The sequence below is a fragment of the Anoplophora glabripennis genome, unplaced genomic scaffold, assembly GCF_000390285.2.
Source record: "Anoplophora glabripennis isolate ALB-LARVAE unplaced genomic scaffold, Agla_2.0 scaffold312, whole genome shotgun sequence".
In the NCBI taxonomy this organism is placed as follows: Eukaryota; Metazoa; Arthropoda; class Insecta; order Coleoptera; family Cerambycidae; genus Anoplophora; species Anoplophora glabripennis.
In genome coordinates, this window is record NW_019416409.1 from 212,012 (window position 1) to 223,698 (window position 11,687).

The window sequence follows — 11,687 nt, forward strand, 5'->3', positions numbered from 1 at the left end:
TTATTAAGTGAATTTAATTTTAGAAAATTGGAATTTAGGAGATTGTATTCACCTGCATCGTTTGTGTTCAAATTATTTAGTGATAAAATTAACTTTACGTTTCTGCTGAATCAATTTAATATATCAATACCACAATATTGTTGTAGAAATGTATATTTTTTGTATATTTCAAAACCACGAACAAACCTGGGTAAAAATTTATTTATATATAGATTATCTTCAATCAAATGATATGAGTTATTCTTTGAGGCATTTTCTGCTTAAAAAGAAAATGCTCATCTCTACGGTAATTTCAGATACTTGATCTTATATTTCCCTTTTATGTTGTTTTTATATATATAATCTGTAACATGGTATAACAATATTATCTAATAATTTTGTTATCTGTGTGATTAACTTTATAGTCCATTGAAATGAAGGCTGAACCTCTATTTTTTCCTCTGTCGATCAAACCTAGGCGCAAATATGTTTTCGACCCTCAGGAATCCGAATCCGCAAAAATTTTTGACCTAGGTGGTCAGGAAAGGGGTCAAAAGGTCAAAAAACCGTAAAAAATAAGGTTTTTCGCAAATATCTCGTAAACTACGGCAAGTAGCAAAAAAATAATTGCACCATCGTGTTCCCAGGGAAATTTTACATCGATTTTATGCTATTGCTTATTAAAATTAAATAAATTTATGTCATGTTTTGGACAATTACTAAGGAAGAGAGGGGAAGTGTATATCTCCGGCGGTGAAACCTATTTGGGGACTAGTAGAGCGCGCACGCTACATGTATCGGCTGACTCGCAGTTGACAGCTCTAGCAGGTGTGTCTTTGGAATATAATGCGATTTCAAATATAATTAGCCTGCAGTTGTAGTGGATTTATTTTTGCTACTTTAATTTTTAAATGGAAAACCAAAAATATTACTAATGATTAATGAATGAACAGAAAAAAAAATGTTAGAACGAAATACTTATTGCAAAAATGAAATATACAAGGTGTCCCGAAATTAGGGGGCAATATTTCTACAGGGTGTTCTGTGTCGAAAAAGATTACTTTTTCTTTATATAAACGTGGGCCCAAAAATTCTTCCTAAGGAAGTTATAGCTACTTAAAGGGTCCAATCTGATGATGGTTTTTTCTAAATAACTCCGAAACCAGTAGAGATAAATTTATAAAATTTGGTAGTTAGCTTAACTCTTACGTGCTCAGTCCGCTACTGAAACGAAATTTACAAATTTTCATCACATACGTTCCAAAACTGGAGGGGAGGGGGGTAAAATTTACCATAACTTTTTTGACTTTTTACTGAGAAGTATGAAATTTCAGAGTTTTCTAGTAAAAAAAGGTACTCTTGGTTCATATTGGTAGAATGTTCAATTTTTGTATAAAATCCATTAAATATAATTTTACACGTGTTAATCACTGGAAATCGAAATTTTCAATATTTTTTTTATCATCGCAGGTTTTGAACAACAAACATGCGTTTGGCGTCATTTGAATTGACAGTTCAGTTATTTACTCTTTGCGAATTGTTATCAGTTGAAAAGGCAATATTTTACGAATGTAGATCTAGCAGATATTCATAATACCCATTTCCGGTCAGACGAAAATCCACGAGCAATACAGCGCACAAATTTTCAAAATAGATTTGCAATAAATTTGTGAACAGGAATTTTAGGGGACCTAGCTACTTGGACCAATCCAGGTTCCCGTTTGTCTGAATACAGAAGGATACTTAAACTTTCTGCAAAACGATGTAAGAGAACTATTGGATGATACACCGTTAAACCTACGCTTAACATTACACTATCAACAACCTCTCTTTACCCATAATGTCATAAATTGGTTAAACGGTAATTTTCCTTTCAAGTGGATAGGTAGAGATGGTCCCATTCCATGGCCACCTCGGTCTCTAGACCTATATCCTCTAGATTACTTTCTGTGGGGTAGGTTGAAGGCTGTAGTTTATGCTACAGAAATAAATCATTTGGAAGAATTACAACAGAGGATTCATTTATTTGGCTGCAAATAATTTTTTTTTTTTTACTTTGTCAAATAATCATTTACTAAAGATTCGAGAATTTTTATGAAGATAACAATTCACAAAAACTAAATAACTGAACTGTCAATGCAAATAACGTCAAACGCATATTTGTTATTCAAAATCTGCGATATTGACAATTTCAATTCCCGATGATTAACACATATAACATTATTTTTAAACGGATTTTACACAAAAATGGAACATTCTACCAATATGAACCAAGAGTACCTTTTTTTAATAAAAAATCATGAAATTTCATACTTTTCAAAAGTTAAAAAAAGTCAACGCACAAAAAAGTTATGGTAAATTTAGGAAGAATTTTTGGACCCACGTTTATATAAAGAAAAAGTAATCTTTTTCGACACAGAACACCCTGTAGAAATATTACCCCCTAATTTCGGGACACCCTGTATATTTCATTTTTGCAATAAGTATTTCATTCTAAAAATTTTTTTTCTGTTCATTCATTAATCATTAGTAATATTTTTGGTTTTCCATTTAAAAATTAAAGTAGCCAAAAAAAATCCACTACAACTGCAGGCTAATTATATTTGAAATCGCATTATATTCCAAAGAGGCACACCTGCTAGAGCTGTCAACTGCGAGTCAGCCGATACATGTAGCGTGCGCGCTCTACTACTCCCCAAATACGTTTCACCGCCGGAGATATACACTTCCCCTCTCTTGCTTAGTAATTGTCCAAAACATGACATAAATTTATTTAATTTTAATAAGCAATAGCATAAAATCGATGTAAAATTTCCCTGGGAACAAGATGGTGCAATTATTTTTTTGCTACTTGCCGTAGTTTACGAGATATTTGCGAAAAACCTTATTTTTTACGGTTTTTTGACCTTTTGACCCCTTTCCTGACCACATAGGTCAAAAATTTTTGCAGATTCGGATTCCTGAGGGTCGAAAACATATTTGCGCCCAGGTTTGATCGACAGAGGAAAAAATGGAGGTTCAGCCTTCATTTCAATGGACTATTAGCTAGATTTTAGTTACTACCAATACTCCAGTCAAATTAAAGTTTAAACGTAAAAAAATAAGCCATACGGCTTTCTTACTTCACTGAAAAAGCTAGGAAACCCTTCACCACCTTCTTGCTATACTCATCACTCCAAAAACGTCACAGCATGGTTTAAAATTGCCAGCCGACACCTAGCAACCGAAACGGGCGGACAAAGCGCGACGGTCCCCATTGCAAATCGAAATTAGGTTCTCACGCTCTCTCTCTCACATGTTTACTTTGGAAATTTAACTCGAAAGAAAAAATAGCAGCGCGTTCATTTAAAACATAATTACGCCCGCCCACAACCCTGCTCTCTTATTACCGGCGTTTTGTTTCGCTTTTGGCAAAAATAACGAGTCTGTACCACGGGTACGAGCAGTGACGGCCCATGAGATATAGTTGTGGGCTCATGGTCAGTGAGAATACAGAATACACCGTACAGCCTCCAAGAGATGTGTGTGCAGTGTGTACAGTTATCATTACGTACGATATTCAGAGGTGATTCACTTTCTGTTGTTTTTACTGTTTCTCGAACTTCACTCTCCACAAATTTCCAGTGGATAATAGTTGAGGTGTTTAAATTTTGTATAGGTTATTTAAAAAATAACTTACCCGACCAAAATTCCTGCATCAAAATATACGACATGAAGACATTTTTCTATAAAAAGCAGTATTAAAATTACACAGGCCAACAAGGAAAAAATTCCAGAGATCAGACACTACGTTTCCGAAAGCATTTGGCGCGCTGAATCCGAATCTGGCCTCAGAATTGATCCATCACCCTAGGTTTCCGAGATATTCTAACCTAAAAGTGCAAAAAACACGTATTTTTGCTATTTTCAAGGTTATGTAACTTGGCGAAATTTTTTTTTCTCAAAACTGAAAATATCACTGGAAACTACTATCTTTCCCCTTCAAAACGCATTTTTTTATTTGCAAAAAGCTTTATTTTTCGCGGAGATATCGTCGATTAAAGATGATCAGTATAGCTACCTTTTTACCATGGCTCGACCTATAACACAATATCACTAAGCGCTACGAGCCTTATATGTCAGGAAGGTTAACCCTAATAACCCAAATAACCCAACAACCCAATAGGGCTTGGGATTAACCTTCCAGTCATATAGGGCTTGGGGTTAACCTTCCTGACGATTAGGGCTCGCAGCGCTTAGTGTTATTGGGTTATAGGGCTTGAAGTTAACCTTCCTGACGATGAGGGATCGCTCCGCTTAGTGTTGTGGGGTTATAGGGCTTGGGGTTAACGTTCCTAACAATTAGGGCTAGCAGCGCTCAGTGTTATAGGGTTAGCCATGATGTAATAATATAGCCATACTGGTCATCTTAAATTGACGATATCTCCGCGAAAAATAGAGCTTTTTCCAAATAAAAAAATGCATTTTGAAGGGGAAAGATAGTCGTTTCCAATGATGTTTTAAGTTTTGAGAAATAAAAATTTTTTCGCCAAGTTACATAACCTTGAATATAGCAAAAGTACGTGTTTTTTACACTTTTAGGTTAGAATATCTCGGAAACCTAGGGTGATGGATCAATTCATCTTGTATTGTAATCTGAAATTCTTAATTAGGTAAAAGTTATTTTTTAAATCATGAATGACTTGAATTGCTTTATTTTGGAATTTTCCTCTAACAAATGTGTTTATCTTCAAATCTGCATATTATACGCCTCACGCAACCCGTAGTGCAACTTGAATGCAGTATAATAGTCCAGGCGTTTGTATTTGAAGTCATCTATTTTGTTGTACAGAAAAATCCCAAATATTATGTGGAATAAGAATCCGAGTTTGCCTATTTCAAAAAACCACTGCTAAATTCAAGAGAACAACAAACATACAAAAAGAACGAAAAATGATCCGTTTTTCAACATATTTTTCCCTGTAACATTGAAACTAAGCCCTAAATAAAAAAAGTAATTCTTTATTTTTTGTTTATTTGACGATTTTCTATAAAGTTGCAACAACTGCGAATAAAAAAAGTTGAATTTTGCATTAACGATGGGCAAAAAATAATAGAAAACATTATTTATATTAGGAGCAATTTTAAAATAAGTAAATAATAATAAATATTAATGAAACTTTTTAACAAATAGTAATATGTCATCAAAAACAATAAAATAAATAATTTTTGCACGAATAAATAATTAAAAATTAAAAAAAAATCTAAATGGTTATAAAAGTGTAAAAATAGGTATTTTTAGTATTGATCATTATTTATTATGACAACAAGTATCTCTAACAAATTTTATGCCCTTTCTAAACCTTAATTTAAACCCACGGTACGCATTAAAATTTTTGAAATTTTCTTAATTGTCAATCATGTCAATCTAAAACCACGCTGTCGATCGTTGCAAAATTTTTAGGGTAGAATTGACATATGTTTTACTATTTTCACAAAGTTTCATCAATATTTATAAATATTTACTTTTTTTAAAAATTGCTCCAAATATACATATGATTTTCTACTATTTTTCGCCCATTGTTAATGCAAAATTCAACTTTCTTGTTGCTGTAGCTTTATAGAAAATCGTCAAATAAACAAAAAATAAAGAATGACTTTTTTTATTTAGGGCTTACTTTCAATTGTAAGGGAAAAATATGTCGAAAAACGGGTCACCTTTCGATCTTTTTCTGTTTGTTGTTCCTCTGAATTTAGCAATGGTTTTTTGGAATAGGCAAACTCGGATTCTTATTCCACATAATATTTGGGATTTTTCTGTACAACAAAATAGATGACTTCAAACACAAACGCCATGCAAAGTCTACTTTTACTGCTCTATAACCTGGACTATAAATAAACTAAGAATAAGACATTTTTATGCTATTGTATACATACACAGAAAAGCTAACTCGAGAAACTTATGGTTTCGGGAATCAACACTTTTAAGAAATTCAAAAACCGTGAACGAACAATTGTGAGGGGGAGAGCTTGGAACCGCCGCCACTGGGTGCGATTATGGAAAAAGGATGGACCCAATTACACAGTCGCTCTTTGATGCGATAGAAAGGCGGTGTTTTGTTTCATTCAAAAGCTATTCATCTAGGTCGGCTGTGTTTCGGGTTCATTAATATCAATACGAGCTCACGACGAGCGGATCCGGAGTATTGCGATGCAATTAAGATTTTATTATGAGGCTTTAAATTTTTCCTGGCGAGCGACGGTGGAAATATTCCGGTATGTTTATAGGAAATTTTTCGTTAATTTATGATGCTATTAAAATTCGGCAAAGCGTTTTAGTTAACCCAGTAACGATGATAGAGATTTAGTTCATGCTAGAAAGAGGAAGAGGTATAATATCAGTGAAACAGAGGCAACGTTGCGTAATCAGGACAATACCATAGCTGCTGAAATTAATCAAGGCTAACTTGGTTAGTTTAAAAGAAAAGTAGTTCTGCGGGGAAGGTTACTGTCCACCAAAATAAACTCACACTAAATACCTAACACAACAAATAATTTATTTTGTATCTAAGTATTAAGGAAAAACGTGACATATACAAAAAGAAATCCAGCCCAAAAAGAGGCCTAGAATTACCTCTCCAAGTGTGTATTTGGTCATTAGGGTTGTTAATGGATTGGGACGATTTAATTACACCGATAAATGCCCTTAATGCAGGAAAATATACTTAAATGTACAACGTGGCAATTGTGAATATTATTCCAAATCATTTAAATAAAAATATTTACATCCAGATACTAAGCTTATTAATAACTGGAATTTTTTCTAGCTTACGCCGAATTATTACTTTATTTACGTGAAAACAGTGACGTACCAGGAGATTGGTGTCCACACGCTTTGTTTGAGAAGGTATTGAAAAATTAATTTTTTGATAGTTATTCTTTAGATTTTCTGCAAAATCATTATGTATTTACTGCCTAAATCGAATACATCTAAAAATAAAATATCGATGTAATTTGATATAAAAACAAATTAAGGAAGTAATTTGGATAAAATACCCCTCCCTTGAATAAACCTGCTCATAACTTTGTCAGAGATCATGCTTTAAGTTTTATTTTTTGACTTAAACATGAAAGATTTGTTCAAAATTTTCCACTTGTGTTAAATTTTCTTATTTGTAATAGTTTAGGTTAATTATTTGTTTTATTAGATCACTACTAATGCATTCCCGATTAAAATAGTTCATCATATCAAAAGTAATTTATTTGATAACAAAAACGAAATGATTTACAGAAACTTGTGAAAGACGGTTCTCTCAGAAGAACTGTTCAATATGATCATTCTCGTCAGTTATGTAAATTAAAAAATACATTATTTTGTATTGTACTTTTGTTTGATAAAAATCGTAGTAGGCCGCCACTGGCATTGGTTACAAGCCGGCATTATCTTCACGAATCGTTATTAATAAATCAGTTTCGTTGATTTTAGTTATTCTAAGATGAACTATACAGGGTGATTCAGTTCTAATGTCATTAATTTTAACGGAAGATAGGGAAAAATGAGTAGAATGCGATTACGCGATTCAAAAAATTTTAAAATACGCTAAAAAATATATTTTCAAATAATTATTTAAACCCCGGGCTGCTCCTGATCGCCGACCAACAAAGGTTTATCTAGAGTGAATCTTGACCTACCGCAACATTCGGCCATTAACGTAGCTTTGAATGCGTTTTTAATCCGTAATAAATGACAACGAATAAACAGAGCTTTATACCTAAACAAATGAATGAATAAGATATTTTTTTACATTTTAAATATTAAGTATTATTTACTTGTTAATAAAAACAAATGTATAAGGATAATAATTATTGTTTTCGAATGTTAAGTTATTACCAATTTAACATTTTTAATACTATTAACGTTTTTACTATGTTTTATAATTGAATATGAGTTTTTAGTATTTTGTTCAATTAATTATTCAGTTTGTAGTACGTATATCTTATTGGGTGACTTAGTGTTTTTCAAAGAGTACTATGGTACCCATTTAAAATGACAGTACAGCTAAAAAAACATTCGCTCATCCATCTATAGCAGCTTGTTAATAAAGATGGGATTCGCTGCACTTTTGAAACCAATTGCAAAATTCAAAGCGACTGGGGAAATCAGCTGTTTCTCTTCAACGCTCGAACACTCATTCCCTGTTGCAAAGTATTGCGTAGAATTAACGGAAGTTAAGGGGTAATTTTTTTTTCTATTTTTAGTCTTTATTAGGCCTTCCGAATACGTTGTTAATATTAATGACACTATGACTGAATCAATCAATCAATGTTATTCTGGAATTCTGGAATAGTTTAAAGGGGTGAAAAAGGGGCAAAAACTGAGTTAACTGATGTCACAAACTTGTATTGGAAGTTTAAGGTCACAGAGAAAAAAGTTATAGCTTTGTGATACGATTCGAGAGGACGCACAGTGGGAAATATTGCACAAAATTCTCGCCACTCGCCAATTTTCATCGTCTTGTCGTGATTTTTTTTAATAATCTCGTGGTAATCTGAATTTTCATATTCCGGTGAGGTTTTCTCGAAAAACCCTTTTTTATTATTTAATGCTTAGGGAACGCCCCAACCTCAATGTCGAAGAAAAAATTTTTAAATACTCGATGCTCAGTTGTAGAAAAAATTGTTTAAAAAGGATCTGCTATTAATAAAATTGATTATTATGACCCTTGATGGTATATCCGATATTTTTTCTTCAAAAACCTAACCTCAAAATTATTAATTCTAACCTAAAAGCCTTAAACGAAATTTACATTGGAAAAAAGTTTTTTTTATTGTGGCAGAAAATGTTGCATTTTTCTCTTCTTCATTCGTCACCTATATAGGGTATATAGGTCTACTTCTCAAGATTCCTTGTTAAATGACCTGACGAATGAGAAAGAGAAAAATGCAACATTTTCAGCTGTTACATTTCGTTTCTTTGTGTAAATAACCCCACTAATGATAATCGCGCGCAAAAATCCAACTCCCTCCGGTCCCCCCTACACTCTCGCATTTTTTGCGTTATCTCCCAGGCAGGTAATGTCCCATAATACCGCTCATTATCGCCGGAGCGCGACGTTCCCGAGGGAACCCCTAATATCCCATCTTTTCAGACACGCCGACATTTTTTCTTGCTTATTACCGGCCTCGCTTAAAAAAATATGTATGTGAGAAAACGCCACCGGCAACAGTTAATGCTTCGGACGGTTACCCGCGTTATCCTCGCGTCCTTTGTGATATTAAAATTGGCAGATGAGCACGTTGCGAAAACAAAAACGGTCCCACGGGAGGCAGGCGTAGGCAGATGCGTTTTATTGTCGGGCGAAGAATTATTAGCATATAAATTAATTAATAGGGTTAGTAAACGTTCGAGGGCGATGCAAATGAGCGCCTCTAGGGGGTAGCTAAGACAACTAACAGCTATCTGCCGCAAAACACGCGTATACGGCAGAGGTCGGGCCATTTTGAGTTATTCCGGGGGCGAACGCACATAAGATCATAAATGGACCATATCTACACTGAGGGAAATGTTTTTTACCCACAAATAGAATTTGAATCGCCCCAACAAATATCTGCGTTGAATATGATCCAGAAAGGTTACGCTGCTGTCATAATAAAAAATAATTTGCTGAATCCCATAAATCTGAAAATTTGGCAACCCAGCAAAGGTAGTAGGGCCAACACAGCTAAAATACATATTTAGAACTTTCTTATTTTAAATGGGACACCCTATATATTATTGCATTTTTGGATTCTACGTGAATTTTGAGAGTCACTTTATTATATATTGAGACATTAAATTTTAAACAAAAAATTTGACAGATGGGATGCTAGTATCTCTTTTCAGGAGCGTGATATCAGGTAGATTTTTGGTACCCTGTAAAGGGCATAGGTAATACTAAATTATGGTATAAAAACAAATTAAAACATTTAATACTAGGTGTAGTGGGGGGACCGCCTAGCCGGGTGTCTTGGCCGATGGAGTTCGATCGGCCGAGGTAAGCATCACGGACGCAGGCTGAAACTTGGATGGGTGACCTAAGGCAGGCTCGGGGACGTGGCTGTGGCAGCCTACCAGAGAATTTCCCGGTGAGACACCCTGTATAGAGTGTCGCATTTGAAATAAGAAAGTGAATGTCGACTTCTGGTATAACCGGAAGTGCCATAAAGTTCTAAATATTTTGGCTGTGTTGGTCCTACTACTTTTGCTAGATTGCCAAATTTTCAGATTTATCGGTTCAGTACTTTCGGAGATATTGATAGTGGCGATTCCTATACATACACCCTATACATATAATCAGTATATTTGTTGAGGTAGAATTTAAATAAAATATTTTTATTTGCTACGTTTTTAACTTATGGCCATATATAAGTGACGCAGGAGTCTTCTTGAAATTATATCTCAACAAATATCGTACGTACTGTACATTGGAACATTACACTTATTGGTCATACAAGTTAAGTCGTATAATAAAAATACCCAGTACGGTCGCTTTAAGAGGAAACTTTTATCAAGCACATAAAAAAAATCTGAAATTGACCATATCTAAAAAAACGATAGATACCTATAGGTTTTAATACTTGATGTCAAAGTAGTCGAAATTGAACACACAAAAATTATGTTAAATAATAAGACTGCCCAGTCTGGCCACTATAAGAGTCGATATTTTTTATCACGCACTTTCAACCAGGAGTCCAATTTTATCTAACTTATTTATTTACACTTTGTACTTGTAAACAAAACGTAATATTCGTAAGTTAAAATCTACAGAACCCCACAACATTGCGTGATTGAATTCTTCAGTTGTTCAAAAAAATTGTAATAGTTTTCTTACACAACGTTGTCCAGATATTGGTCAAAGAATTTGCATATCTGAAAATAAATTATTTGCCTAGGTCGGCTACTTTTTTGCAGAAATCAATATTTGTTTGAATTAAATAATTGAATTGGAGGATTTTTCTCCGCGATAAGTGATTTTTGGAGAATGATTTAATATTTGTTATATTACTTATTTTTTTTTATCCACACTATGGAAAAGATGTTGCTTAAAAGTAGTAATAGGAAGCTTTAGTTTTCTAAAAATGTCAAATATAGGTATATTGTTAAATATTATATTTAGTATAAATCATTATTTTTTTACAAAATCTAGTACAATAAAGATATGTCAAGATAGAATTATATAATAATATTAATGTAAGTCAAAAGAACTAAAACAGCTCAATATTTAACTGGATTTAGAACTGCAACTAAATATTTCCTTCGATACTTCAACCTTTCTACTATCGAAATAAATGAAATAGACTCCTCAGTTTGGAAACCTATATTAAGAAAACGTAGGGGCAAAATAATTTGAAATTCGGATCATAATTAGTCTCAGTATTACTGACAAATGACCTTCACAATCACAATACTAAAGACAATAGTTCGACTTATTGTCAGTAAAAATTGGGAATATTTTTATCAATTAACGAAAAAATTACAACGAGTTAAAGTGAGAGGTATCAATTTTGTAGGCAGAAAACCGTTAATAACTTCATTAATAACTAAAAAATGGGATAACGAAACTCACTGAAATTTTAGCATACAATAGAGTAATAGTCAGGCTATATATGGTCCAAATTTCAAAATTTTTCGCCAATACGTTTTCTTACTATCGGTTTCCAAACTCAGGGGTATATTTCATTTATTTTGA